Source organism: Mesoplodon mirus (genome assembly GCF_964341445.2).
Source record: "Mesoplodon mirus genome assembly, chromosome: 3".
Taxonomy (NCBI): Eukaryota; Metazoa; Chordata; class Mammalia; order Artiodactyla; family Ziphiidae; genus Mesoplodon; species Mesoplodon mirus.
The window spans coordinates 85,563,719-85,590,585 of record NC_138978.1 but is presented as its reverse complement, the minus strand read 5'-3'; the positions used below and the strand labels follow the sequence as shown (position 1 = coordinate 85,590,585).

The following is a 26,867-nucleotide window of genomic DNA, read 5'->3' as shown; positions in this document are numbered from 1 at the left end:
ACCCATTCTTGAATTAATGTAATGGTCTCCAGCCGAGGCCCTTATCCAGCATGCTCTTCTCCCCCCCAAACCCCACTCTATATTTACAAGCAAAGTAGATGGCTTTGTGATACAGCTTTCTGGTGCCATTGCTTGCCTCAGAAACTTACAGTGGTTTCCTATGCATTAGCTATAAACCACTGGGTCTGATGTTCAAGGTCCATCCTATGGCAGCTGTGATATTGTTTCCAATGTCTACTGTTCTCCTCTGCGGGAGATTTATACTTTCCCAAACAGCAACCTCAGTTTTGGCCACATGACTTGCTTTGCCAATGAAATGTGAGTGAAAGTGACATGGACCATTTCTCTTTAAAGGAAGAGCTCTAAGAGCTGTTATGGCTTCTCACCACCTCTCTTTTCCCTCTTCATGGGGAATTTTTTTTTAATTACTACTCTTACTTTATTTTATTTATTTATTTTGGCTGCGTTTGGGTCTCCGTTGCTGCACACGGGCTTTCTCTAGTTGCGGCGAGCAGGGACTACTCTTTGTTGCGGTTGCGGGCTTCTCATCACGGTGTCTTCTCTTGTTGTGGAGCACGGGCTCTAGGCACCTGGGCTTCAGTAGTTGTGGCTCGCGGGCTCTAGAGCTAGGCTTAGTAGTTGTGGCGCACGGGCTTAGTTGCTCCGTGACATGTGGGATCTTCCGAGAGCAGGGCTCGAACCCGTGCTCCCTGCATTGGCAGGCAGATTCTTTTTTAATAAATTTATTTATTTATTTATTTGGCTGTGTTGGGTCTTCGTTTCTGTGAGAGGGCTTTCTCTAGTTGCAGTGAGCGGGGGCCACTCTTCATCGCGGTGCGCGGGCCTCTCACTATCGCGGCCTCTCTTGTTGCGGAGCACAGGCTCCAGACGCGCAGGCTCAGTAGCTGTGGCTCACGGGCCCAGTTGCTCCGTGGCATGTGGGATCTTCCCAGACCAGGGCTCAAACCCGTGTCCCCTGCATTGGCAGGCAGATTCTTAACCACTGTGCCACCAGTCCCTTCCTGGGGAATATTAATGTGCCAGATTAGAGTTGCTCCTTCAGCCTGGATCTTGGACTAAAGAAAACGTGGTACAGAGTTACAGCCAGCATGAGGGCTGAGTCTATGCTATGCAATTCAATGCAGACTTATAGGACGACTCCTGTTCATATAACATGTTCACATAACACGATCAAGAAATCAACCTCTGCTATTGTAGCCACTGAGAGCCTTAAGTTGTTTATCATAGGGTAGCCAGAGAAAGAATACGGTACAGCCTCCATAGCAATCTGTTTCCTTTACTCCACACACTGTGCTCCTTTCCCTGGGCTCTTACTGGGGTATCTGTTGTCCATAGCTTTTCTAGTCGTCAGTGAATTAGAGCCACTTAACTTGAACCTATCATTTTCCTTGGTATCAACTTAGTCCCAAAAGATGTGCTTAAGATAGAGATTGCTGGCTCTGCCCAAGTTCTCTAGAGTAGGGCAATAGGAAATCAGAACCTTGTAGATATTCTGTTAGTATGCACAATAGAATGATCATACAATCTGACCCTTAATACCAAATGGTTGATGCACTAATCAAACAAAGCTCTTAAATGTCCAGCCATTCAAGATAACACATGAGGTTGCAAGCTTCAGAATCCACAACTTCTTTCTTAGAGATATATAAATAAAGTAACCAACGATTTGCTCAAAGTTAGATGGTTTCTGTGATTTCTTGAACTCTAGCTGCTGCCTTGGTGGCTGTTTTTTGCACACTATGGTGTTCTTAATTTGGATAGCAGCATTGTCAGTGGCTGCCCTGAAATATGACCCAGTTCTAGGATGAAATTACCAGAAGACTGATCCAAAGTTCCCCATCTCATGAAGAACTATTCTCTTCAGACCCATTTTTTTGTTATTCTCACCACCTGCCAACCTTCCTTTTTTTAAAAAAATAAATTCATTTATTTATCTATTTACTTATTTATTTTTGGCTGAGTTGTGTCTTTGTTGCGCGCAGGCTTTTTCTAGTTGCAGTGAGCGGGGGCTACTCTTCGTTGCAGTGTGCGGGCTTCTCATTGCAGTGGCTTCTCTTGTTGCGGAGCATGGGCTGTAGGCGTGAGGGCTTCAGTAGCTGTGGCTTGTGGGCTCTAGAGCGCAGGCTCGGTAGTTGTGGCACACGGGCTTATTTGCTCTGTGGCATGTGGGATCTTCCTGGACCAGGGCTCGAACCTGTGTCCCCTGCGTTGGCAGGTGGATTCTTAACCACTACACCACCAGGGAAGCCCCTGCCAACCTTTCTTATTCACCCTTCTGAACCAGACCCAGTCACGCCTTCCTCATGAAGCCTCTCACTTTTCAGGATACCTGGATAGATGTTGAGAAAGGGCCCAGGGAGACATAATATAGCAATGTGGTGCCAGGGGCCTGGTTAAACGCTAAAGTAACTGTCTCACGAGTGCTCTAGCCACAGGCTGCACCAAGGAGGCAAGGGGATCTTCAGAAGTTTTCAGAAGCAACTTAGGATCAGAAGCCAGGGACACAGAATTGGGCATCAGAAAGCCAACAGTGGCATTAAGCTGTAGACAGCAGCAGAATCATTGGCCAGAAAAGGATAAAAGAAAGGTGAGAGCAAGTATGAAGTGAGGATTAGCAACTGAGATACCAGTTCTGCAAATACTGGGTTTGAGGCAGAACCTCTCTTTGTGTGGAGCCCAGAGGGTGTGGCAGGTGAGGTAGTTCCTCCTTCAAGGATCTTCCATAACCACTTTGGTCCTCATAGAAAACCCTCTAATGCCAAGAAAAGGGTGAACACTGGCCACTGGACCAGGTCTGCCCTGGCTTATGAGTGAGGGTTCTGAGGTCCTCCCAAGGAGGACACCTGCTGGGTGTCAGTCTGAGCAAGGGCAGCCAGGAAGGAGGAGAGAAGTCACAGGCTAGGAGTTGGTGAGAGGGGATTGGGGTTGGATTTGCAGAGAATTCAAGGGCAAAAGCAGGAAGTAGGGTGGAGGCTGGGGAGATGAGAAAGGGGCTGGACTGTTCAGAAAATAAGCAAAGTAGAACAAGGTCTGAGTGCAAAGTGGGGTCAGGAACAACCCAGAAAAGGGATTCTGACAGCTATTTGACTTTTAAGCATTGGTTTGGGGTAATTCTCCTGGGCGGGGAGTAGAACTTAAATATAAAGCTCTGACACCCCCCTCCTACTGCTCTGAACCATTGACTGTAAGATGTAATCATAGATTGTTTCATGTTTCCCCTGCTGTTTCACGTGTGTTTCTCTGACGCTCCCAACCAGGATCTAGACTCTGTCTTCTGATTCTTCAGTCTCTCCCCTTGTCTTGCGCAACTGTTACTAACTTATGAATTAATGCCCACCATCCATCCTTTTTATTCTGTGTTCTTCTTGCCATTGTCAAACATGCATTCATTCAAAAAGAATTTATTTTTATACATTATAAATAATAACAACATTTACTGAGTACTTATTAGCTGTGAGTCAAACATTGTGCTCATACACATACATCAATGAAACATTTTCCGGATCCCTGAAGAGCTCACAGTCTGGTGGGGGAGAGACAGAAATACAAACAGAAAGATTTTACCCTGTCTAGTATATCAAGGGAGACTTCATAGTAGAGGTGATCATTTTGCTGGGTCCCAAAGGATGGATAAGAGTTCTCCTGGTAGACAGGGCAGGGAGACTTCCATGGGCAGAGGGAACAGTATGAGCACAGATACAGAGGTTGATTCTTCATCTCCACTCTATCCTGTAGCCACAGAACAAGGGATAAGGCCTCTTCTACACCTAAATTCAAGTCTTGAATACGAACAAATACACAATTTCTTTTTATACTATGCATGAAGTGAATACTGTGGCTTTGTTCTTTGATCTCACTAGCAAACATGCAAGTAAAACCCTCAGCCAATTGCTTTTTTGATGGGGCTGTTGAGTTTTGAAAATTGCTCATCGAGAGTCTAAACACAAGATTCTTTGCCCTTTTCATTATGAGCACTAGACTTGAGTGGCAACTCAGAAGAACTACTCTTCTCATCTTGTCTGCTTTTGATTAATTAACTGATGTTGTGTACAGCATGAATAAATACTCCACATTCACTTTGACCACAAAAAAATTCCTTTTTGCAATAATAAATTTTAAAGTGATTCCTGTTACCTACAAATTTCTCCTTTATTTCTCAGCAACCTAAAAATCTTTTCATTTCGCTAACGTGGTCCAACAGTCCTTTATCCAGCTCTGAGTGAGCACTTTTATCTTCTGAGATATTACAGAATGCTTGAAATAACATGGATTCTAAAGACTGGTACATTGTAACACTAACACAGTTCAGAGAGGGTGGACTTTTTATCCAAAGAGGAAGTTTTTTTTCTCTGCTGAAGTCAAGTATTTCCCTCTCTTATCCCCAAGCCTTCAACACACCAGTAGCCGTTACGGACTCAATTTATGTGCCTCTAACAGCATGTGGAAACTTCTGGCCAGGGAGCATTTACTGTGAGTCCACTAGGTAAAGCCATGGCTGAGCCCCAATTAAGAATGCCAGTGCCGTGACTGGGAAGGTCATCCGTGGACTTCGGAACAACCGCATGGCTAGGTGTGAGCATCCAAGAGGTGGGAGCTGTCCTTTCATGCCTGGAAAGCTCTCCATGATACTTGAACTCAAAAGTCCAGGGAGCAAATGGCCATGCTCTGACTGCTTTGATCCTGCTGTGGGTAGAACTGTAATTTGTGAGTAAGTTGTAATCTTGCCCTGCAGAACAGCTGAGAACCTTTTTCTGGAATCAGCTTTGACCCAGATGGACTCTTGGGTTTAGGTGGATGGACAGCTAAGATGTTTATTGCCATAGTATCTTATGCTCTGCGAGAACACTCAGGCTCTTTTTTGGTTGTTTTTTGTTGTTTTAGTTGGTGGTGGTGGCGGTGATGTGGAGTGTGTGTGTGTGTGTGTGTGTGTGTGTGTGTAATTAGTTCTACATGTTAATGAACAGATATCTGAAATCTCACTGTGTTTCCTATCCTTCATCCTGCTGGCCCGTTAGAAGCACAGGGTCACGCAGGCAAGAGGTGCTCAAAGCAGCTTAAGGCAGCAGGACTTCCATCCCTCAGGAACTCTGCCTTCCTTCCCCGAGCCTGCCCTCTGCAGCCCTGAGTTCTTTTCCTGAACCCCCCACCTAAACCTCCACCTTCTTTTAAGTTCACGATAAACCCTGTGTGGCATGTTTGTGATGTCGTGCAGAGGCCGCTGTCCAAAAATAAGCTCTTGTATTGAGGAGAGGAGAGGCTGGTTTCAAGAGGCATGCCAGCCCGCCACGGTGTTCAGCAGTCCTTATTGGTTAATGTCTGCACATTTTCTTTTTCGACAAAAAGCTAAATGGGGCTCATTAAGCTCCTCTTGGTGTCATTTTTTTTTAAAAAGAAAGGACAGGTTAAAAATAGCCTACGAACAAGTCTTAGGGGCAATGAAAGCTTTGGTCGTTAGGAGGAACTGGTGATGAGGTCCAGGGAGGGGGTTCACACTTGGAATTCAAATGTCTGCAGCGGCTGTGGGACCCACCCAGGAGGGGAAGGCTGGAGCTGAGTGAGAGAGGCCTCGGGGGCAGGGCACCGGTTCCAAGAATAGACTCACACTCAGATTCAACTCAGTTTTGCTTTTTCAAGCACCTATTAACATACAAGCTACCAAATGGTAATAACAAAAGTTCCTGACTCATGCCTGCCTAGGAGGTCAGGATCCTGGTACAGTTTCAAGAGAGAGTTGGGACTGGAAAATCTGAAGGCCTGCCCCATTGTGAGGAACTGGCCCTTTGAAGAAGACAGCTGTCCTGACTCATCAAGGGCTGACAAGGCCTAGCCTTGCCTGCTGTGTGCTGAGAGAAAGAAATATAGCCGGAAGTGGGGTTTTAGTCACTGCCCCTCACTAATGAGCCCCGGTGCTGATAGCTAAGTGAGGAGGCTTCCAGGGGCAGCACATTCTATTCTGACATCTCCCTCCCCAGGTTCTACTGTTGGTGAAAGCAAAGGCAAGGAGAGCTTTGCAGATGAAAATTAGTCATCAGTGAGCACTCTATAGCCCACGAGCTTTAACAAGGGCTTGTGTGTGCCGGCTTCTGGACCCAGCACTTGCAGGGTTGCGGATCCCTGGCCTTCTGAGCACCTGAACCTGAGATGCTCTCTTCTGATCATGCCTCCCAGCTCTCGGCCGTGGTGCCCACCACCTGGTTCCCAGGACTGAGGACCTCTCTAGCCTGTACCAATTTTTTTAAATAATATTTTTTGATTGAAGTGTAGTTGATTTACAATGTTGTGTTAATTTCTGCTGTACAGCAAAGTGATTCAGTTACACATATATATATATATTCTTTTTTATATTCTTTTCCATTATGGCTTATCACAGGATTTTGAATATAGTTCCCTGTGCTGTACAGTAGGACCTGTCGTTGACCTGTACCAACGTTAATACGGATTCATGAACACAAGAGGCTTTCCTGCTTCTCATTGCCTCCTGGAGGGACAAGGAGGGAAAAGGGGGGATGGCAAAGAATGAGTCATTCTGTAGGAGGGAGGGAAGAGCTCTAGCCTCTCTTAAGGTTAGGTCACTGCTAGTCCCCACTTTCAGCAGACCACAGGCGAAACACATAGTGTTGACTTAGAAGATCTTGAAGGTGTTGTCCGGTGATGACTTCTGGGGCTTGAGCTCTGTGCCCTGTTGTCTCTGCTGGAGAACAATGAAAAGATGGCATTCAGAAGGTGGATAAGGGGCTTCCCTGGTGGCGCAGTGGTTGAGAGTCTGCCTGCCGATTCAGGGGACACGGGTTCGTACCCTGGTCTGGGAAGATCCCACATGCCGTGGAGCGGCTGGGCCCGTGAGCCATGGCCACTGAGCCTGCGCGTCCGGAGCCTGTGCTCCACAATGGGAGAGGCCACAACAATGAGAGGTCTGCGTACCGCAAAAAAAAAAAAAAAAAAGAAAAAAGAAGAAGGTGGGTAAGGCTGAGACAGATGGAAGCAGAGACAGCCACTTGGCAGGTGCATGGTAGGGGGGGCATGTGCCAGATTGGGACTCTGACTGGGTGACCTGTGAGGCCCCTGTAACCCTAAGATGCTATGGTTCCCGAGGAATGGGGTTGGGGGATGGCTCCTAAGTCTGGAGTTGTAGCAGCCCTGGTGGCCAGTTGGCTCCTTTCCTTCCTCCAGTTTGTGCCACGGACTCAGGAACCCAGGCCTCCTCCCTATCTGCTGAACCGTCCACATAATAACTCACCCCAGAGGCGATAATTCTGTGGGCCCAGCTTTCTTGAGTGTAATAAGGACATTGGAAGCCTTTTGCTGAAGGCTTATCATCTGCCAAGAACCACACCAGGCTTGTTCCTACATGATTATCTCATTTACTCATCAGCCAGTCCCAGGTTCAACTCCCAGCTGTGCCATGTGTTATCAGGTGTCACTTTAGGCAAATTACTTAAATAAATTAATGCATGAAAAGAGGGTTAAATAAGTTAATGCATGAAAGGAGGTTAGCAGAGTGCCTGGCACAGTGCTTAGTAATGTTAACCATTGCTATTATATGCCAGGAGTGTCATTATTATTATCAGATCTATTTTATACATGCAGCCAATGCTCTCCAACCTGGGTTCACTGGACTTTAAAGCTTGTTTTTTTCCCCATTATGCCTCATTGCTTTTTAAGGCTTCTCTCTTTTTTGTAAGTTAATTAATTAATTAATTAATTAATTAATTAATTTTTGGCTACGTTGGGTCTTCATTGCTGTGTGTGGATTTTCTCTAGTTGTGGCGAGCGGGGGCTACTCTTCGTTGTGGTGTGCGAGCTTCTCATTGTGGTGGCTTCTCTTGTTGCGGAGCATGGACTCTAGGCACATGGGCTTCAGTAGTTGTGGCATGTGGGCTCAGTAGTTGTGGAGCACAGGCTTAGTTGCTCCACAGCATGCGGGATCTTCCCGGACCAGGGCTCGAACCTGTGTCCCCTGCACTGGCAGGTGGATTCTTAACCACTGCACCACCAGGGAGACCCAAGGCTTCTCTTAAATGATGTGGCAATTATAAGACTCAGAATCATTTGAACTCTCCTGAGAGTGGAATAGTGTTATTTCTCATTTCCTATTAAATAGTTAAACACACTGACATATAGATCACAAGATGGCTTCACTTTAAAAATCACACTTGCAGGTTCAGGGGCTGTGTCTCACACATTTTTGTTTCCCCAGTGTCTAGCAGAGTGCCTGTCACATCGAAGACACTGATTACATATGTATCGAGTTGAACTGACTTGGATCCAGAGGGAAAATGAAGCTGGTGAAGTAACTAGGGATTCACATTGCCCCTTGGCCATCCCTTGGGTGCCCCATTTGGCCCCAAACATCGTTGTTGCCATACTTGCCAGCCTATTGTGAATTAAGGGACTTTTCTTTTTTATTTTTAAGTTTCTTCTCCTATGTTTCTTTCTTCTTAGTCATTCTTCTCAGTTTATTCATTCACTTATTCTACAAGTAATCATTAAGCGCCTAGTATGTATCAGGCTCTGTGCTTGGTGCTGAGATATAATAATGAGCAAGAAAACCAAAGTTCCTCCCCTCACAAAGGGATCCAGCAAGTATTTAGTAGGTGAGGTTGGAATAAAGTCAGTAAGGAAATACAGAATGTCGTGTACATGAAAGAGAAAGATGTGTGTCCCGTGTCCCATGCTCTGGTGGGAGAGCTGTGGGCTGCCATGGGAGAGTGTGGCAGGAGTGCCTCACATTGACTCATGGGATCAGTTCACAGGGATCAGTGGGAACTGAGTCTTGAAGGGGAATGGGTGCTACACAGGTAAGGGAAATAGGGGGAAGTTGTGTTTTCAGCAGAGAGAAGTGCTAGGAACCTGCTAACCCAATAGGGACCTAGTGGGTATGAAAGGGGGGAATAGAGCTTTTACTCTTGAGAAACAAAATGTGTAGAAATGGGGCAACCTGGGAAAATGTTTAAAGTAATAGCAACAAATGGAAAATCACATCAGATGATGAATATATGAGTGTGAATTCATCCAGAAGAATGCAGTAAGAGGTATTGTGTCAAAGTGAAATTCACAGACTACCTGCATCAGGGTTACTTGGGATGCTAGTTAACTATGCAAGGACATTATCTCAGACCTCAGGAATCACAATGTCTGAGGTAGGGGCCGAGTCTCTGCAAGTTCAACAAGCACCACGGTGCCTATTAAGGTTTGAGAATGACTGTGAACCAGTATCTGCTGAGTACTTCCTAGGCCTCAACAAGCGCCAACATTCAGGATCAGAGAGGAGTGGTCTAAGGCCCAGAGGAGATGGCCACACAGACCCTGGGGCATGAAGGCATGGTGGTCTCAGAGGTGGATAAAGAAAAGGGAGGATGTTTCCAGTAGATGAGGTTGGAATAAAGTCACTAGGGAGTCCAAAAAGATGTGTGTATGGGACAGCAAAAATACCGGACTGGCTGGAATGGAAGGGCAAGATTGTAGAATAACAAAGATTTAGCTAAACAATTTCTAAGGAATTCTGCAAATGAAAGACATTTAATTAGACAATAGGACATTATTATTAAATGGTCTTCAGCAGGTAACTCCCCACTGTGGTGGAAATGCTACTGCAAGGATGGTTAATAGTAAAATACTTTTGCATTTATGACTTTGGACATCTCACTTACTTTCACTGAAACTCGATTTCTTCATCTATAAAGTAGAGATAGTAATACCTACTTTTCAGGGTTGTGAGGATTGAATGGTATGTATGTGAAAAATCAATCCTATTCTGGACCAAGGCTATATTGAAACAATAACAAAAACTAAAACCAAACACACACAACTTTTATTAATCCATTGTTGTCGCTTATGATGTCTGATCCCATGATAATTACTGTACCTGTTCACTTTATTTCCTCTCTTCTTGTGTGTTGTATGCTTGTCTCTAGCTGCTCAGGGCTTTCTGGGAATCCATATAGCTAGCCTTCTCATGGTGCGCCCTCTAGTGCTGGATTCTGTAATGACTCAGTCTTAGAACAGGATAGTCTTCTAATCTTACAAGAAATTGTTCCTTAAAGCTAATATAACCTACATAAACATACATCTTTAGTAGGATGCTTCGCACTGACGCCAAAGTAAAATTACTTTGTAATTTTATGGCTGTAATATCAACGACCGATTAAGGATTTTCTGCTCAAAACAAAATATCTTAGCAAATACTGCCAAGTTGAAGATAGAACCAAAGATACAAAATTTCTCCATCCTGAGGCTTCCCCTTCATGCTTCCAAAGCAACGGAAAAACCTTTCCTTCAAATATGTCTTCTACTGATTATTTTACTTAAAAAGTTTCCTTTTTTGAAAGAGTGGAAATATCACTAACTTGGGGACATCAGCAGTCTGACTTGTCATGCCGATTCTGTTATTGGCTAACTGGGTGAGCTTGGCTAAGCAACTCTCCTTCTCTGGATCTTAGCTTCTGAAAATGTAAAATAAGAGATGTAGACTCCACTATCCCTCAGGGCTCTCCTAGCATGTGGCTCTTTGCCTATATAGAGAGGCTGTGCAGGTAGTGGATATCACGCAGGGCAGGAGTCAGAGACCTACATTCTTATCCCTGTTCCAGGACTTACCAGCTCTGGGACCTGGGCCAACCATTTAACCTGTCTGGACCTCTTTACCCCACTGAACCCTGTTGCTCCCAGAGCTGGCACCAGTTCGCCCAGCACTGAAAAGCAAAATGTTAGGACTAGTGGCAGGACAGATACTCCTTATCATGGGGTCCTTGGCCCAGACTGTGGTCACCGTATTGTGTCCTTTAAAAAAATAAAAACAAAGACAAAACTGGAATCCCAGTGAAAGACTATAAGCCCACCGCCAGAACAAAAAGCTGTGGGCTCTGGCAGGTACTTCTGGGGCCAAGTGATGATGCTTTATTTTTTTATTTTTTTAACATCTTTATCAGAGTATAATTGCTTTACAATGGTGTGTTCATTTCTGCTTTATAACAAAGGATGATGCTTTAAATAGGCTTGTTCTCTGATTTCTCCAGCCATCTTGGGTAGAGAAGATTTATGTAAACCACCTAGGAAAATGCCACGTGGGAGCTAGCTGGCCTTATTTGTCAACAGTATTCAGAGGCCTGAAGGGATAGGCGCCTTCTACATCAACGAGGCAGCTTCACCTCAGCATTATTTCCCTGAATTTTGAAAAACAGCTTCTGTCTTCAGGCTGTGTGACTGAAAGGGAGAAGCCAGGTCACAAAACAAATCTGATAAGAGAGGCTCGGTGCCTCCCTCCACTTCCTTTGGGGCACCATCGCCCTGGCTACCGAGGAGTCCAAGGAAGGCAGCGGGGAGCACGTGGGCAGACAGGTGCGGAGAGTCTGCCAGTGCTGAGGGAGCTGGCTCATTCCTCCCCCATTGCTCTTGTTTTAAAAATTGAGACTCCTGCCAGCAATATATTTAGCATGATGTGCATAGCTACGCAGCTGTAAAGTTGACACCCCGTGGGGTGAGGAAGCGGAAAAGCCATGGCTAGGCTTTCCCCCAGTGCCCTCCCTTTACAAAGGAAATCAGGGCTTCTTTGCACACTGCCCCAGATAAGTCAATTGAAGTGGGCACATCTGCTTTCTGCAGCGCTCCTCACTTTGTTTGCAGTATCCCAGGAGATGGGTTGGAGAGAATGGGGAAAGGAGATTGTCACTGAAAGGGCCCTCGTTCTGCATTTCTAAGTCCCTTGCTCATATGATTAGGAAATCAAACACTTTATAACAATTCAGGGCCTGCCAAAGTCTTATGTCTCAAAAATAAGAAAGAAGCTCCTTCATTAAAGAGTCCATCTTTTCTGCAGAGACAGACTGAAATCAGAAAACCTAGATTAAAGCCCACCTCAGTCACTTATTAGCTGTGCAAGCTGGGGCAAATCCTCAAGGGCTATAAATAAAGAAAATATATCCTATCCTCCCTTTTGAGCTCAGAGAATGGTTATAAGAATGAAAATTTAAACGTGAGGACTTCCCTGGTGGCGCAGTGGTTGAGAATCCGCCTGCTGATGCAGGGAACACGGGTTCGTGCCCCGGGCCGGGAGGATTCCACATGCCGCGGAGCAGCTAGGCCCGTGAGCCATGGCCGCTGAGCCTGCGCGTCTGGAGCCTGTGCTCCGCAATGGGAGAGGCCACAACAGTGAGAGACCCGCAAAAAAAAAAAAAAACAACAAAAAAAAAAAAAACGTGATAAGGTTTACACAAAGGATCTGGCAACTGGAAGGGATATTTAGGTGTGCCTGCCTGGCCCCTGGTTCATACTCATTCAAATATCTATGGAATTGGCTGCTAGAGGGAGATATGTGGGATGTCAGGTATGAAGCAAGAAAAACTGATGGGGGGAGATATTTGGGGCTTTGTCTTGGCTTACTCCCTTCAGTCCTTTATTTAGTCTGTCCACACATGAAAATGGCTTCAACTCCCTTCAGCCGTACTATCCCCACCAAACAGCTATCCACAAAGGGTACACAGTGGACCTGATTCTCCAATCCCATCGCAGCAGCCTGGGCCCATCCACATATGACTGACCATGTGCCTGATGGCTCATTTGTAATGCCACCCAACATCTATTTTCATATACTGGGAGGCCAGTGCAACAGCCTCCTATAGACCTAAAGGAAAAGAATATCCAGGTGCATATAATCACCTCACTGGGTCCCTTCTAGGCCACAGCTGGGTTACGTTTACCGAACTAGAGTAGAGCTGCTCAAATGTGCATGGAACCACCTGGGGAGCTTGCACGATGTGAATCTGATCCAGACGGTCTGGAGGGGGAACTGCCAATCCGCCCTCATGGGGTGCTGATGCTGGTAGTCCTCAGAGCAGACTTGGACTGTCGAGGCCGTAGAAGGCTATCAAGGGCAGAATCATCTCTGCCTCACAACCCTGTTTGCTGCGGTTGACCCGCAGTTGTAAGCCTACCCTCTTGAATTCAACCCCAATAAAACGTGGTGCTTCCTCTCCTCCAGCTCAGTGGCGCCGGTGCCCTCTGTCATGGGCAGGTGTTCTCTTGCCCATGGACTCTTTCTCATATGGACTGCTCTGAGACTCTTTGGAGACCCAGTTCCTGGGGTCTCTCACTTGCACTTTCTGAATTCCATGACCTACTCACAGATTGGCTGCTTGAAACTCCCCTTTTAGCCTCTGCTCTTGGGGGTTGAACTCTGTTGGAATTCCTTTAGGAATGGCCCTTTGGGGCAAAGTCTCTTTAAGGAGGTTCCAGGTCAGCTCACAATGCACACTCCCAAACTGCACTTCTCTTTCACGGTAAACACGCACCTTTGCCCTGTTGTCCGTGGAGTGAACTTGCTGCCCAGACGGCACCCTCTGCACTGTTGCCACAGGCAGCTTCCATCAGACGCCTGCCCTTCCCTTTAGATTTCTCAAAAGATACCCGTCAACGCCCCACCTCCAGGGACACATTTCAATTGCTTCAGAAGGTCTCCCTGAAGCCCGCCATCTCTTCTGCATTGTGGGGATTTGGGGTGAACCACACACCATCCACTGACCAAATCCTCCTCCTGCACTTCCCAGCTTCACTCTCAGACCCCCCAGCCTCTCTCAGGCTGAGGCTGGGTAGTCAGCTAAGGTCTCAAACCAGTTCTTAGCTCCTTCTTTGCAAGTCCTGCACAGTCCAGCTAGCAACGCACTCTGGAAAAGGGGAGCACTTGCCACCTACTCTCCTGTGTCCTCAAAGGCCAGCCCAGGACTCTCTGCGACTGTGGCCTTTGATACTGTAACAGTCATGGAAGGAGGGTTTGGGACCCCAAAGCATTGTTTTTGACAGAATAAAATGCAGCCCTTGCTCCCTAAGCTCCTTAGGTGTTTGAAAAATATCTGTTCAAGTTCTTCTCCAAGCTATTTGACATAGCTTGACTGGGTCACTCCACTCACTTCCCAGCTTGGGAGAAGCTGAGGGAGCCCGGGGGGAAGTGGGCAGCATCTCTGAAAGTTAGACTATAAGAGCCCCAAGGGCAGGGACTCACCTGTCCCTTTCATGGTGCCAGTGCCCTGTCTGGCACATACTGGTGCTCATGGAATATCTGGAGAATGAATGACTGGTCACTAGGAATGTTGGTGGCCAGGTCAACCCATTTCTCTGTGATGATGGTCCTTCCTGGGTCCTGGATTTTTTAGAGCAGTTCCTAATTAAAATATGTCCAAATTTGGGATTTGGAAATTATGGTGACTATTTCAGGAAGGGACATGTTCAGCTTGGATGCTCTTTGAGCCCTCATATGAAGGTACCACTCCACCCCCCTGAAAAGCAGTGTGGCCCAGGAAGCCCTGGGCCTTAGACAGCAGGAGGGGCTCTGGGGACATTCAGAAGTTGGTCTCTACTGGACACAGTGGCTGAATGGGTGTTGAGTGAAAGAGGGGGCGGAGTCCATGACTATTATAATTATTTTGTAAACTGTACCAGGTATTAGTCCCAATGCATTGGATGGCTTTTGAAATGATTAACGAAAGAACCGGCTTCTACATTTATAAATTTATTTCACCAAAATATCAGGAAAAATCTAAAAGTCAATTGTATGACTCGATGCCAATTTGCCTCTTTTGTCTGGGGTCTGAGATAATGAATGCTTGGTGAGATTACCTATTTCCCCCCTCGCCCCCAGAAATCACACATCCAAAATTCATTAAGAAGAGATGTGTTTATAGGCATCACCACCTCTAACCCTGTAAAAAACTAGGGAGCATTAACTAATTTCCATGGAATTAACCTACTCACCAGGGGAGATTGGCCGACTATTCTAGCATACTGTAACACCTACCAAGCCCTGTATAAGGTAACATACCTATCGTATCCAGCTATTTGTATCAGCTATTTGTGCTGCAAACCCAAAATTTAGTGTCTCAAAACAACGAGCATTTATTATCTCAGTTTCCATAGGTCGCAAACTGGGAGTGACTTACAAAGGGGGTTCTGGCACATGTCATGTCTTATGAGGCAGACCTGATGTCTACCAGGGCTGCAGATACCTGGAGGTCTAATTGAGGCTGGAGGATTTATTTGCATGCTCACCTCAGTTGCCAGCTGGCTACTGACTGGAGGCCCTTTGTAATGATTAAAATGTAATACTTACAGTTTTATTATATCTGTAGATAGTTTTATCCCACTAGGTACTTCTCTTTCCTAAAGTCTAGAATTACTGTCATACGGGAGACTGTGACATTTTTTAACATTAAAAAAGAATTTTTGTACTGAAGTTCCTGGCACATAGTAGATGTTCGCTAAATATTTGTTTGACTGGATTAAATCAAATGTAGGGCACCACTGAATAAGATGATCAATTTGGTCTCTGCCCACTCTAAAATCTTATGAATTCTTTACTTTAACTCTGAGGCAATTTACAAGTTTGAGTTTTACTGTAACCAATCACCCCTACATAATTAAAACTGGCTCTGGTCCACTGCATCATTTCCTAAATACTGGGAGACTTTCTGTTTCACATACATATAATGGCACTGCCCTCTTAGTATTCATATCTTCAAAATCCCTTACTGGAAATAATCTTCTCCTTTTGTATAAATGAAGTAGGTGGAACTTACACTCTACCCTTTGAAGGTTTTGCATTATAAATTCATTCAGGAACACGGATTATGTATGCTTGTGAGGGTAAAATTAGGAGACAATGTGGCACATCCCCAGAAGGGGGGTGGGGATTTCCAAGGCTCTTCACAAACCCCCCAACCTTTATTATTTTATGCTGTATAAAGTTATTAAGTTCTAAAATTTTTAATCAAAAATATGAAACAAAATATGTTGCTGGTAGGGTAAAGAAGCTTCTGGTGCTCCCCTCATCCATCTGAGATCAGTCCCAGGAGGAGGGATGTTTCTATAGATTGGTCACGTTCCTGTCCAACTTGCAGAGGTATTCTTGAGCCACGCTTTCCAAGGCTCAGGACATGGGAGGCGGAGCTTAAGTAAGACTTCCGTCTTTAGGGATGGTTTTCCTCCGGAGGGGGAAGGAAGAAGGAGGCGCTGTGGCTGCTTCATATCATTCTCTGTTGTTTCTTCCCTCTCCGTCTTTCTCCTCTGTCTGGGTAAGTCAGAAGGGCAGGGCTGAGTTCATCTGAGGGCTGGGGCTGGCTGGCTAGAACGGCTCTGTTCCGGGCATTGGTACCCACGCAGGCTCACAGCTTTCTTCTTCTTGGCCCTCATTCCTGATTGTCGTGGCTTGGTTTTGCCCTACCACCCAGTTCTGGGATGAAGGGGCTGAGGCTCGGGTGGTGCCTAGACTAGGAGGGTCAAATAGGCTGTGGGACCAGTTTTATTTCTAGGCTCTGGGCCACTTGACCTGGCTCCGCCCAGCCCACTAGCGGAGTACAAAGCCCGAGTTTCCAAGCCATGTACATGTCGGCCTCCAGAACTTCTCACAGGGTTAGCAACAAGCGGAGGATGAGATCGAAGTGTTCTGATCTTCTCTCCAGGTCATCTGTTTTTGTTTACAACAATATGTCATGTTATTTAAGAGGAGGATTTTAGGTAGAGAACATGGGAAATGGACATTAATTCAGACTGTTCTGACTTTGCGTTTATAATACAGGAGATTGTTCTGAAATGTAACAAACCACAAATTTAAAGTTAGAACACTGGGGTTCAAACCCCACTACATCCTATTGGCTAAGGTATTTAGCCTCTGGTTTCTTGGAAGTGTGTGTGTTATATATACAACTTATAGGAGAGTTAGGAGTGAATGGGCTATCGTATATATGTTATACCAATAGTAGTGGATGCTTGGTAAACACTTCTTGAATTTCTATGATAGTTCAAATACATTCTACTGAATTTAAAATTTTGAGATTATTTCTTCTCAGTGTTTTCAAAGACTTACTTGCTAAATTCATAGCATTCTTTTATTTTCAAAGCAAGGGATAAAAAAACTTATATTTCTCAATATGCAGTCTATTTTGGGAATCAGCAATTCCTTTTTTTTTTTTTTCGGTACGCAGGCCTCTCACTGTTGTGGCCTCTCCCGTTGCGGAGCACAGGCTCCGGACGCGCAGGCTCAGCGGCCATGGCTCACGGGCCCAGCCACTCCGTGGCATGTGGGATCTTCCGGACCGGGGCACGAACCCGTGTCCCCTGCATTGGCAGACGGACCCTCAACCACTGCGCCACCAGTGTTATATTCAAAGACTTGTATGGTTCTGACACACTACTATTTTGAACTATAGCTTTTGTCATTTAATTAGTCTCATTTAATTTATTACATTATGTTGATGCTAATTATGCATATTTTACCTAAAAGGATTAAAAACACTTCACAAAAATATTTCCCACATTTTGTGCTTTCATTCTACAAATAGATATTAGTGATTTTAACCTAGTTTTCTCTATTATTCTCACTGAGGGACATTTGCTTACACAGAATCAACTTAGTATGTAGCCAAATTTTAAAATAAACAATTTAGAATTTTATTTTGTTCTTTCAGTAATGTAATGGCAACACCACAGGCAAAATTAGTCAGATTCAGTGATTTGTCCAAGGGCACACAGTTAATAAGTGGGAGAAAGTTAGTAGCCAAATCTGGGCAGCCTGACCTTAAAGCCTGAACTCTGACCAGCACACTACCCAGTCTCCTAATTGATGTCTTAGCCACAGTGATCACCATGAATCCGAAGTGTCTTCAGAAGTCCCGGCTTCAACTATTCTGTCTCTTTAGTTCATGATGATGCTCCAACTTGTCGAACTGTGTTCCATATTCTGGTAAAATTTTAACATAGGTAGCAACCACGTGTTTATTGAACAGACACTTACATTGTGCTTACTAGTCTAAACGCTCTATTAAAATTAACTTAATCCTTATCACAACTGTATAAGCTGTGTATTACCATGTCACCTCCATTTTATACATGAGGCAATTGAAGAACAGAGAGGTTAAGCAACTTAAGCGAGGTTGCAGAACTAATAAATAGTAAATGGTAGAGCTGGGATTCTAGCCAGGCCACCTGGCTAGTAACCATTATGCCACATTGCCTCTATATTTGCGATAACAGTCAATGCAACACTTCTCATATGCTCAGCACTCAGTTAGGGAGATATAGACAAAGACTTTACCCTTCAGTTGCACACAAATTACAATAATAAATAGTTGTTCAGAGAAGGGTAAAGTTCAGGCAGGCTAGAGCAGGCTCTGAATGTATGGCAGACGCTGCTGATTGTCTATGTTATCTTCAGGCTCTTCCTCTTCCTTTCTAACCAAATGCCAGTTTTGTTTAGGATAACAATGTGCCCAGTAAGAGGTGGCCGTGCAATCAAGTTCTGGCCAATGAGTTGACAGAGGAAGTCTGCTGGGTGGGGCTTCCTGGAAAGCTATTATTTTCCTGATACAAAGGTTCAGATTCAGTTGACATGCACCTTTGACTTTTTGCCCTTGTCCTTGCCCTTTCTTTTTCCCTGGGACCCAGATACAATACCTGGAGTGGAGCAGCTATCCTACAACCATGAGGACTAAAGCCAAGTGCTAAGGATGGCAGACAAGGAAATTAGAAGCAGCTTGGTCCTTGATGATTTCTTTAAGCAGCTGTAGCAGTCCTGGACTTCTTGATGTGTGAGAAAAAAATAAACCCTTATATGGTTAAAGCAATGTAGTCGAGTTTCTGTTACAAGCAATTGAACGAAATCCTAACTTATACAGAAAACTTCAGGAAGAGAGTATCCATTTAAGCTTTGAAGGTCAGGAATATTCAGCTAGGTTGGGGAAAAAAAGAAGCGTACTAGGTGTGGAGTGTGTCCTGCCCAATGACAAGGAAGCAGAACCAGCACAGTGTGTTCAGGGGAAGGTGGGAAACCAGCAGGTCTGGGAAGAGCATGGCTAACACATCTCTGTATCACCTGAAGAAGAGCAAGAACGGTAAAGGAGCTGATGTATGAAATAGCGTGGAAGGGGCTGAGACTCAGTGAGAGATGAGCATTGGGCCACATCATGGATTTGGAGCTAAGCTTTTGGACCTTATGAATACAGAGGTGGGAGGCATCAAAGAGTTTGGGGCAAGGATATGATATTAAAGAGCCTGCATACAGGTGTTCTATAAATGCTACTGGATCTTCACACAGTCAATCCACAAATAGTTTTGAGCATTCTACTATGTGCCAGTCACTGTTCTAAGCCCAGAGTGAGAGATCAAGATTCTGTAAGATGATATAAGTTCAATTTCTGGGTCCCTAAACAAATATTTTAGAAAAGGGGTCCCATTATTCCTTCTTTTTCTTTTTTTGTGTTAATTAATTAATTTATTTTTTCTTATTAGTCATCCATTTTATACACGTCAGTGTATACATGTCCATCCCAATCACCCAATTCATCACACCACCAGCACACTGCCCCCCCCCACCCCCCGCCGCTTTCCCCCCTTGGTGTCCGTACATTTGTTCTCTACATCTGTGTCTCAATTTCTGCTCTGCCAACCAGTTCATCTGTACCATTTTCTAGGTTCCACATATATGCGTTACCATTATTCCTTCTTAAAATGATAAAACATGGAGTGTTTTGAGTGGGACTGGCTGAGTTCAAATCCTGGCTTTGTCACTGGACATCTCTGTGCCTCAGTTTCCTCAGCTGCATTATGCATCTAATAAAAGTACTTGCCACTTTGCTTAATTATGAGGATTGCATGAGGCAGGACTGACTCAGTGCTCCCTGTCTAAAGGTTGTCCTAGCTTCCCATTGTTCAGTCCCCCAGTCATGGAGCATCCCTGACTCCTTGTGTCAGCAAATTCTATTGGATTTAACTTCAAAATATCTCCAGAATCCCACTGCTTTGTAGCACGTTCACTGCTATCACCTGGTCGTGGCCACCTTCATCTCTGCAGTGGTTACTTGGTGCCCGTTCTTCCCAGATGTCCTCTTTAGGACTAATGTGCCCATCCTCCACCCGCTGGTTATTGGTTGTTGAAAGCATAACCTGCTTCACTCAAAACGTACACACTCTTCCAAGGGGCAGCACTGTGAATACATTAGTGTTACGTGGCAAGGGGGAAGCCGAGTCACTAATCAACTGACCTTCAGATGGGGAGGTTACCCTGATCATTCAGGTGGGCCCAGTGTAATCACAAGGGTCCCTATAAATGAAAGAGGGGGCAGAAGTCAGTCAGTGAAGGAGATGTGACAACGGGAATAGAGGTAGGAGTGATGGGATTGCTGGAACTGGATTCTCCCCTAGAGCCTCCAGAAGGGTGGCACGCTGTGAGATAATAAATTTGTCTTGTCTTAAGTCACTGTGTTTGTAGTACTATGTTACAGCAGGCACAGGAAATTCATGTGATTTTGGACAACTCTGAAGGGCCATCCCAGCTCCAAGAGCTTCCCCTAGGAGTGGCTGAAGCCTCAGTTGCCACCATCTTGCAGACTGGCTTCTCCCTCTGCCCTTATCTGCCTTCTTTGTGTCTTTACAGGTGTATTTCCCAGGCACACACCCCAAAAACCTTCTGCATGCAATTCTCCATCTCAGATTTGTTTCCAAGGAACCCAAGGTAAGACAGTCTTTCACATGAATTGTTGTCATGCCCCCTGCATGGTCTCCATGCTTATACCTTTAACTCTCTGCTGCAGGCTCTTCTCAACATAGTAGACACAATGACTCTGTGAAAACATAAATTAGGGCTTCCCTGGTGGCACAGTGGTTGAGAGTGCACCTGCCGATGTAGGGGACACGGGTTCGTGCCCCGGTCCGGGAGGATCCCACATGCCGCAGAGCGGCTGGGCCTGTGAGCCATGGCCGCTGAGCGTGCGCGTCCGGAGCCTGTGCTTCGCAACGGGAGAGGCCACAACAGTGAGAGGCCTGTGTACCGCAAAAACAAACAAACAAACAAACAAAACCCATAAATTAGATCAAGACACTCCATGGCTTTCCTTTTCACTCGGAGTAGAGGTCAGATCCCTTAAAGTAACTGAAAGGTCCTTTCATAATCTTCCCAACCACACTGCCAATTCCTCCTCTGCCTCATCTCCCATGACTCTCCCCCTTGTTCACTCCACTCCAGTCACACAGGCATCCTTGCTCTTTTTGAACCTGCTGGGCAAACTCCTGCCCTAGGACTTCTGCATTAACTCTTTTCTCTGCTCAATGCCACCTTTCCAGTGGGGTCCCTGATCACTCTATTTAAAATAGCAATTGCCCTTCATCCTACACTGGTACTCCCTATCCCTCTTACCTGCATTATTTTCTCTATGGGCCCTAGAACTTTCTAACATAATTTATTTATTTTTGTTAATTGTTTTTGTCCTCCTGCTAGACTATACCATCTATGAAGACGAGTATTTTGTTTATTTACTGCTGTATCCCCAGTGCTCAGGACTGTGGCTGGCAAATAGCGGTCACTCATAAAAATCTATTTGATGAATAAATGAATAAATGCAGGTACAGTATTTAGAACAGTGTCTGGCACATAGTAAATGCTTAATAAGTATTAGCTATTACTTTTTGCTGGTAGAGAAGGGGTCATGAGATTCCTGGCATTTCAGAGACGACTTATACTGGTATTTGATCCTATGATCCTGCAGGAAGAGGAAGATGAATCACATACACATGTTGATCAGGACCTTCATTTCCTTGCTTTTATGTGTGTGATCTAACCCCGGGATGAGCTGTATTCTCTTTAGAATAGACTTGAAAGCAAAAGTCTGAGTCTCTCACATGGACGGAGGAAGTGACCAAGGACACGAGAAGAAGGTGTGGGCTGGAGTTCTTTTTGGAACCACAATTTGGGCCCAGGGAACAGAGGTCAGGAGAAGTCTGATCTGGCTTGAGGTCAGGCCTGATCCATCCCAAGACCTCTTTGAGAAATGGTGAAAGTTCAGCAGTTATACTGAGACAGGAAGGCTGATGGCAGTTTATACTGATTCTAAACTATTTATTGGAAGGACTGCCCTGTTTTAATGAGATTTCTGTGAAGAAAGAGTCCAAAGGTCTATTTCATATCCTTTTTTTTTTTTTTTTTTTGGTATGCGGGCCTCTCACTGTTGTGGCCTCTTCCGTTGCAGAGCACAGGCTCCAGATGCGCAGGCTCAGCGGCCATGGCTCATGGGCCCAGCCGCTCCGCGGCATGTGGGATTGTCCCAGACCGGGGCACGAACCCGCGTCCCCTGCATCAGCAGGCGGACTCTCAACCACTGCGCCACCAGGGAAGCCCTCATATCCTTTTTCATGAGCCTTATCCTTTCTTGAACTGTGTGCTGTCAGCCCAAGGTACTAGCCAAAGGTGAGGTCCTTTCTTTTCATAGGTTTTGGGGAAAGAGGCTCAGAAATGTACTTTGAGATGGGAAGGAGCCAGAGTATATGCATGTAAATTTGTAAGATATCCTGAATCCTAGGGAAATACACCCTCATCTTTAAAAAATATCTATTCTGCTTCATATATAGATTTGTATTAAACTATAGAAGAACAACATACCTAATTCTGCCATCTGTTGGTTGTCTGAGCATTTCGAAGAAAAGCTCTTGTGTATGAGGTACTTAAAATCATTGAGTCCTTGACTCCAAAATATAGATAATGCCTAAACTGTCAGGGACAGGAGGGGATTTGTCCTATTTTAAAGATCTTGTGCGATAGACACTATAACTTTTGTTGCTGATTCAATCTCAAATTAGACAATGTCTTGGAATGTCTTAATAGCGTTGAAGCTCATTTAAATGCTATTTTGATCCCTGTTGATCATGTTAGCACTTATTCAGTTGCTAACCCTGGAAATTGCATGCTTGAGATATATATGAAGGAACTCCTATAATTTTTTTCCAAAATAAGGTTAATTCCTAATTCTTTAATAGTTTTTTAAAGAGATGGGATGGGGGAGCTTTCCTGAAATTTGTATCATGTTCAAATCATGTCAAAGTGCCTCAGGATTTCCACACCTATCACACAGTGCTTGCTTATTAAAAGTTGAATTCCTAATTCCTTTAAAAATTAACCCATCTTTAAATATCTCTTCTAAATATTCAAAGGGCAAAACATGATATAGACAATAGAGGATTCCTTTTAGCCCTTGAATAACATACATCTTTGTTGTATTTCTGTTGATGGGAATTATGAGCTCTATCTCACATCCTTGTGTCTTGAAAACTTTTGAAATAACACACATTGTTGAGGTAAGGTTTTCACTTAGAAAGTTATAGTTCTTTTTTCATTGCACTTTTATTTAGTGATTTATTTTCCATCTTATCTCAGGACAAGATGAATTGGACCAAATATGCAACCTCATACCTCCATTCTTACTGTATGTATTTCATCTTGGTTTTGGTAGGCCACATTAGTAACCTAATTTTGAATGAAAGCCTAATCTTCTAAGGTGTGATGGTCCTGTCCAGGGCTGCCTGCCCATCCCACCTGCCTGTCACACTTCACCCTCGTAGTCATGGCTCACTATGTCCCTGCTCTGTTGACATGGACTGATGATTGATATTTCTAGCCATCTGAGTCCACATCTAAATGATTTTTTAAATCTAGTTTCTTCAAATGTCATGTATTATAGGGCTGTGTCCACATCTTCAGATACTTTGCTGAAAGGAATAGTCAGTGAACAAGTTGCAGTCAAGTGCTCTCCCTTCCTGCCTTCTCAAGTTCACCCCTGAGTCCACGTTAACGTGATGCATGCTTGAACTTCCACTTGTATTTTTAAAAAATTCTGTATCATCCTTTTCATTCCTGCTTCTTGGTATCTAAAGTGTCTCAGCAACATCTTCAAGCAATAATCAAGGGCATAGTTTCCCAAAACTATAGCATTCAAAGCATCCTACTTGGTTGTGTGCTGATTTTTTCCAGGCAACCTCTTTTTATTTTAGGAATATAACAGGAATCCAGAGCTAATGCTTTATTGCCCTTCTACCTTCAACATGACACTTCCTACCATAAGCACATTTCTAAGACTCTGTGACAGTCTTAAGGAGCTTCTATTTGCTGCTGATACTCTATCAGCTATTGTTTTTAAGCTTCCCAAAGAAGGCAGAGCATTTCTGAGAGTTAATTCAGACCATGTCCTGGTGGGAAACACCACCAAGATCATGTACTAACATGAACCTCACTATTAGCCAGAGATTGAATTTTTTTAATTGAGGTATAACATACAAACAGTAAAGTGCAAGAATCTTGTATAAAGTTGATGAATTATACACGCTCACACCTGATGTAGCCACTGCCTAGATCAAGACATAGATTTTTTCCAACATCCCAGAAGGTTTTCTTGTCTTCTTCAGCCCTCCCTCTTCCCAGTTAATACCCCACTCCAGGTAACCATGCATCTGACTTCCATCACCATAAATTAGTTTTGTCTGTTCTCTAACTGCATAATAAATGGAGCCACACAGTATGTGTGCTTTAGTGTCTGGCTTCTTCCTCATCAGTATGTCAGTGAGATCATTCATGTTCATATCTGCAGTGGGACTGCATTTTTCTTTCTTTCTTTTTTTTCCTATTGCTGTGTCTTATTCTGCTGTATCAATTTTCCACAGTTTGTCCATTCTACTACTGATGGACATTTGGATTGTTTACAGCTTTGGATGATTGTGAATAAAGCTGCTTAGTCAGAGATTTTTACCTGTAAAAGAACACTTAGCCACACACAAATTCTAGTATTTGGACAATCCTTTATGTGATGATAGACACTGAGTAGAAAACCAGATCAAGAACCCTAGGATGCTTTTTGTAAGACACTGAAAATCTATGTGTCATTCAGGTTGAAATCAACTGTAAGAGCGCAGGCAACAAAAGGAAAAAAAAAGATAAATTGGACTTTATCAGCTTCATGGACATTTGTGCACCAAAAGATACTATCAAGAAAGCAAAAATGCAACCTACTGAATGGGAGTAAAATATTTGCAAATCATTTATCTGATGAGATTAATATCTAGAATATATAAAGAATACCAAAATCTCAACAACAAATAAATAACTCAATTCAAAAAATGAGCAAAAATATTTGAATAGACATTTTTCCAAAGAAGATACACAAATGGCCAATAAGCCCATGAGAAAATGCTCAACATCATTAGACATCAGAGAAATGCAAATCAAAACCCCGTTGAGATACCATTTCACAACTACTTGGATAGCTATAATTTTATTTAAAAAGAAAAGGAAAAAAAGGAAAATAAATTGGAGAAATTGGAAACCTCATGCACTACTGGTACAAATGTAAAAATGATGCAGCTGCTGTGGCAAACACTTTGGCAGTTTCTTAAAAGGATGAATATAGAATTATCATATGACCCAGCAATTTCAGTCCTAGGTAAAATACCCCCAAAGAATTTAAAGCAGAGACTTGAACAGATATTTGTACAACAATGTTCATAAGAGTGTTATTGACAATAGGCAAAAGGTGAAAACAAAGTGTCCATCAACAGATGAATGGCTAAACACATATGGTATATACATAAAATGGAATATTGCTCAGCCGTAAAAAGAATTGAATTTTGATATATACTACAACATGGATGAAACTTGAAAACATTATGATTAATGAAATAAGTCAGACACAGAAGGACATGTATTGTATGATTCCACTTATGAGGTACTTAGAACGGGCAAATTCACAGAGACAGAAAGTATTATTAGAGGTTACTAATAACCTCTAATAGGTTAGGCAGAAAGGAGAAGTTATTGTTTAATGAGTAGAGAGATGTTTTTGGAGGAGGGATGATTAAAAACTCTTGGGTGTAGATAGTGGATGGTTATACAACATTGTGAATGAATTTAACTCCACCCAACTGTATACTTACAAATTGTTAAAATGATAAATAATACATTATGTATATTTTACCACAATAAATAAATCAACTGTAAGTATAAACAGTATTTCTTTGGTATTCAATCATTCGAGACATTCTTATTGAATATTAGAGAGTATTAGTGTTAGGTACTTGCAGAAAGAAAGATGAATCAGACATAATGTATTAGCTTCCTATTGCTGTTGTAACAAATTGCCACAAACTTAGTGGCTTAAAGCAACATACATTTATTATCCTACAGTTCTGTAGGTCAGAAATTCAAAATGAGTCTCAACGGGAAAAAAATCAAGGTACAGCAGAGCTGTGTTCCTTCTGAAGGCTCTAGTGAACCAGTTTCCTTGCTGTTTCCAACTTTGGAGGCTGCCTATGTTCCTTGGCTTACAGCTCCCCCTCCAGCTTCAATGAAAAGCAGTTACATCACTTTAACCCTGCTTTTGTTATCACACCTTCTCTGTCTCTGACTGTCTTGCCTCCCTCTTTCATTTATGTGGATCCTTGTGATTACATTGGGCCCATCTAGGTGATCCAGATAATCTCCCCATCTCTACAGCTGATTAGCAACCTTAGTTCCATGTGCAACTTTAATTCTCCCTTTCCATGTAGCCTATCATATTCATAGATTACAGGGATTGGGACTGGGATTGTCATCTTTGGGGGGTCATTATTCTGCTCACCGCACATACCTTCCTGACTTCAAAGATTAGCAGGGAAGATACAACAATAAAATAAGTCATGAATGGTGCAGCTGAAGTGCTCTGAATTTAGGGTGAGAAAAATTATTTTTAGGGTGAGAAAGATTATTCCAGCTGAGAAAGAGAATCTATAAACTCTTCTTAGAGATTATATAGAAATAATACCAGGGTGCCCTCTATGTCAAGGACTTTGGGGTTCTCACAGCTTCGTGGCATATGTGAGCTACATTCCACATCTAATGGCCAGGCATGATCATAAGAAAGCAGCTGATCAGTCAATGCCAGAGAGTGATCCACAGTGGCTACCCAGCAGCAGGATTCAGGTGGGTCAGCTGGGGGACAGGACAGCTGTGTTGCTGCTGCTTGACAAGCAAGGCTGCCGGGACCATTAAGTCTCAGTGTGATCCACAAATGACT

At 43.9% G+C, this 26,867-nt stretch overlaps 1 protein-coding gene across 1 annotated transcript in view; it reads left to right on the top strand.

Moving 5' to 3' along the window:
- The window catches only part of LOC309801187 (uncharacterized protein), a gene marked incomplete at its 5' end in the record, with an annotated part of 63,276 nt that overhangs the window by 9,349 nt on the left and 27,060 nt on the right, over positions 1-26,867 (top strand). The window contains one exon of the mRNA XM_082615698.1: positions 20,435-20,512. The remainder of the gene's footprint in view (positions 1-20,434; positions 20,513-26,867) is intronic.